Source organism: Apodemus sylvaticus, chromosome 3 (assembly GCF_947179515.1).
Source record: "Apodemus sylvaticus chromosome 3, mApoSyl1.1, whole genome shotgun sequence".
Taxonomy (NCBI): domain Eukaryota; kingdom Metazoa; phylum Chordata; class Mammalia; order Rodentia; family Muridae; genus Apodemus; species Apodemus sylvaticus.
Window position 1 is genome coordinate 76,366,796 of NC_067474.1, and position 5,233 is coordinate 76,372,028.

Here is a 5,233-nt window from a genome sequence, read left to right on the forward strand (position 1 = left end):
CCCTAATGATTTCTGATCTTGTGAAGTTGACCATTTATATAACTAATATACTAGTCATTTGAATTTTCTGGCTACAATATTACATGATTCTGACATTGAAGGAAACCAGTGAACAGGCAACTGAGATCTCTTTGTATTATTTCTAACCAGTATATACAATGGTCACACAGAATGGAAAATGTTTAATTTGAACAGTATACTGTGGTTAAATTCTAAAATTATGCAGCAAAGATGCAGCATGTGTACTATAGTTTCAAGATAGCAGTAAACATTAAATAATATGAATATAAACAATATTTGAATGTGTATACTTATAATTTTTATTATACCACACAAATTTTTTATTCTTATGCATAATATACATACTAGCATGTTATTTTGATATATTAAATGTATATAGATAGATAGATAGTTGTATCATCATGATTTACATATTTATATAGGTGCAGCACACTCAGAATGCTCCTGATCCGCTTACCTAATATATACTAATCCTTTATAACTGTCATAATAAATTTTATACATATTGTTAATAGCAGTCTCTGATACATAAATTCATAACCTGTTTACTTATTGCAACCACCTTCAGAGACTTTGATTAAATAATAGTGAGGATGTCAATGGATAACTTATTAACTATGCCACATAATGACAAGGCAATATAACTTAGACACTATGTCACCACATTGGAAAACAGAAACACTGTGATCATCATCTCTGATTATAAAATGATAAATTTGAATGGCATTATTTCTCAAGAATATTTTTAAATTTTTATGTTTTATTTTTGATATTTTTATACTGATAGATTACAATCATGTGTGCTCCTATTATACCTTTTCATACTCCTCTCATTTATTCTGTTCTTTTCAACTCTTACCTGTTCTATTCAATGCTTGAATGAACATGGTGTGATATTTTAGAAGCCTAGAGACTTAATGTTCTTGAAACTTGAACATTAGTCTGAGGTTCCAAAGGAAGCTATTGATTTATCCTCAATTTTTGGCTTCAATTTCCACTTGGGACCAGTATAATTATTTCTGGCCTCTATTATAGAAAGGTTACGAACATTTGAGCTTTCCCTGTATAGTACTTTTAGGTACATGGTATGCTAAATATCTGTAGATGATAATAAGCCAAGATTCTGAAATATTTGGGGAAATATGAACTTGTATGTATTTAAGTTACAGTTATAGAATTAATCATTATCATTGCATCATTATTACCCAGAGCCAAGGGGAGTTACACTTGCTAAGTTTGAAAACAATAAGAGTATGTGGTGATTTATGAAAGCACTAAAAAAGACTTCAGAAAAAGAGCAGCTTGTTTATTCTGGTATTTATAACACAACTTATTGTATCCATGTCATGATTTTTGAGAGGACTCCTGAGAAATGTTCCCAAAAGTTAGCCAATAGCTGACAGATGTCCTTACTCAAAAAGGCAACATTTAAACTACTCTGAACATTTAATGGAATTGTTTTGCTTGATTTCTTGGATGCAGATTCTTCTGCAACTTCATAATTGAAGTTGCTGGAGATTTTTAAACTAACTAGCTCTGACTTCCTTGAGTAGTCAAGCACTAGCGTTTACTGAACACTGAGTATGTACTCAACCTTACAGAGACATTGGGAAACAATTGCTATGGGCATGAATTGTTTCACTAATGATGAATATAGTCTTTTGAGTAAGTACCAAAACCCTCCATACCACTTATATTTGTCCACCTAACTTCACTCACATAAGTAGCATCATCATGTCATGGAGAAAACCAATCAGATTAAAAGATATCTGCCAAATAGTATTGTAACAATGAATACAGTCTCCAGATCCTAAAGAGCTTTGCAATGCTGCCAGCTGTCTCATGACAAGACTAAAAGGAAAGTATAAAATATACAAATCATGGCTTCTAAATGACAATGACAGTGAAAGCCTTACTAGGAATCAAATAGAATGTAAGGCAATTCAAGCTTTAATTTTCTAAGTGTTGAAATAAAATAGTAAGTCTGTGGAATCCACAAGATTGCCTTTAAAAATGAGCCTGAAATACAGACTTAATTACATACTTAAAATCTGACTGGATGATAAAATTTCTCATAAAGGGTATTGCTAAGGGAATTAATTAGGGAAAAAAAGAAAGTTGCAGAGTTAAAGACTATGGTGCAAAGAGTCTATAGACATTCACACATTGTATTTCACAACTAATTACAAATAGTTTGTGATTTAAACCTAAAAGTCATAGGACTTGCAACTGAAATGCCCGACAAGAGTGTATGCAGTGAGGGCAGTGGGGAAGAAATGCATTTTAAAGCCAATTTAAATGTTTAATCTGGAAATAAAGATTTTGATGAATTTTGTTAGTTAGATAATTGTCTGTTTCATTTCAGTATAACCACTAAAGTACTAGAAAGAGAAGATTTAATGAGAAAACATATGTTCAAAGCCCAAAGAAAGCAAGCAAAACCCACAGGAAACAGACAATTTCTAGGACAACACAAGCTTGCATAAAACAAAGGTCTGCCTAGGGAGAGGAATCTACCCCAAAGAAGAAAGAAAACCAACAGGTTTTACATTCAAAATATTCTCAACAATGGACTATCTAAGCTTTCTTTGCTATGAATTGTTCTCAAGATTATCCAAAACTGTAAATCTTAACCATTTCATCTTAGCCACTGGGATCTGCCTATATCACTTTCCAGGTCTCCCCTCCAGAAACCTCCTATCCCATCCCCCATCACCCTGCCTTTATAAGAGTGTTCCCACTCCCACCTTCCTGCTCTGGCATTCCTCTACACTGGGGAATGGAACCCTTACAGGACCAAGGGCCACTCCTCCCACAAGGCCATCCTCTACCACATATGCAGCCAGAGCCATGGGTCCCTCCATGTGTATTCTTTGGTTGGTGGTCCAGTCCCCTGGAGCTCCAGGAGTTCTAGCCAGTTGACACTGTTGCTTCCCCCACAGGGCTTCAAACCCCCCTCAGCTCCTTCATCCCTTCTCCAACTCTGCCATCTGGGACTCTGTGCTTAGTCCAATTGCTTAATGCAATTAATGCTTAGTCTGTGAGCATCTGCCTCTGTATTTGTCAGGCTCTGGCAGAACCTCAGGAGATAGCCATAGAAGGCTTCTGTCAGAAAGCACTTCTTGTCATTCTCAATAGCTTCCAGGTTTGATGACTGTATATGGCATGGATATCTAGGTGGGACAGTCTCTGGTTGGCCTTTCCTTCAGTCTCTGCTCCACATTTTATCTCCATATTTCCTCCTATGATTATTTTGTCCTCCTTTCTAAGAAACACTGAAACATCCACACTTTTGTCTTCCTTCTCCTTGAGCTTCATATAGTTTGTGAATGAACCCATACACCTATGTTCATCTGATCTTCGACAAAGGAGCTAAAAGCATTTAGTGGGGAAAAAAAAGCATTTTTAAGAAATGGTGCTGATCCATTCTTATCTCCTGTACAAAGATCAAGTCCAAGTGGATCAAGGACCTCCACAAAAAAACAGATATTCTGAAACTAATAGAAGAGAAAGTAGAGAACATCCTCAAACACATGGGCACAGGAGAAATTTTCCTGAACAGAACACCAATAACTTAGGCTCTAAGATAAAGAATTGACAAATGGAAACTGATAAAATTGTAAAAATTCTGTAAGGCAAAGGATACTGTCAATAAGACAAAACAGCAACCAACATATTGGGAAAAGATATTGACCATTCCCACATCTGATAGAGGGCTAATATCTAGTGTATACAAAGAACTCAAGAAGTTAGACTCCAGAGAAACAAATAACCATATTAAAAATGGGGAACAGAGCAAAACAGAGAATTCTCAACTGAGGAAACTCGAATGGCCAAAAAACGTCTAAAGAAATGTTCAACATACTTAGTCATAAGGGAAATGCAAATCAAAACCACCCTAATGACTAAGTCACAACATTCAGAATGGCTAAGATCAAAAATTCAGGTGACAGTACATGCAAGAGAGGATGTGAAAAGAGGAGCACTCCTCCATTGCTGGTGGGATTGCAAGGTGATACAACTCTGGAAATCAGTTTGGTGGTTACTTAGAAAATTGGACATAAGACTACTTGAGGACCCAGCTATACCACTCCTAGACATATACCCAGAAGATGATCCAACATGTAATAAGGACACATGCTCTACTGTGTTCATAGCAGTGATATTATAATAGCCAGAAGCTGGAAACAACCCACTTGTCCCTCAACAGAGGAATGGATATAGAAAATGTGGTGCATTTACACAATGGAGTACTACTCAGCTATTAAAAACAATGTATTCATGAAATTTAAATGCAAATGGATGGAAGTTGAAAATATCATCCTGAGTGAGGTAACACACTCAGAGAAGAACACATATGGTATGCACTCACTGATAAGTGGATATTAGACCAAAAGCCCAGAATACCCAAGACTACATTTTTAAATTTAGTTTCTGTGTGAGGATGTTGCAGTCCCTTATTAGTTCTGTGTATGCAACAATTCTTGGTTTATATGCCAATTTCTGGGTGAGTTTGATATGAAAGGGAGATTGTGCATTCATTTTTACAAGGTTACTGTTCATAGTAAGAAAATGTTTCTTGTTTCAAAGAACCAAAGTCCAGATCTTGATATAATCTTTAGTTAATGTCTGTGAGTCCATGGCTTGGAGAGGCAACCATTTGACTTTTTCTGGTAACATCTTCCACAGTCACCACCCCATTTCTCTTTGTTTTCTTTGTTTTCCAGTTTGGCAAAGATATATCAAATAACGGTTTGGGAAATTTGAGGCCACTTCTATATATGTGTGTGTGTGTGTGTGTGTGTCCATTGAAACAATCTCTTCTTCAGGTGGGAGGGCTTTTGGAAGTATATTATCTTAATGGATTCTGAAGCCCATCCCTACCAATATAGCATCTATCTAGCAATGTTTTGTTCTGTAAGTCTTCACTTTAAAAAGTTTATTCTCCACTAACTATTAGTTATCAGCTATGTATGCTTTTACTCACTGTAACAGTCACAGTTCCTTTTCCTTCCCGGGCTACTCATCCCCACACTGATGGACCAATTTGCCACTCTTTATTGTTTTTTTCATTAATTTATATTTGTGACCATTCCTGATTTCATCATTCATTTCTACTAGATTCCTTACATTGTAGTTGATGGTTGTCTCTTTGATTCTCTGATTAATGCATTCATTTATTCACTCATTTAAAACCTGCCTCCAGAACATA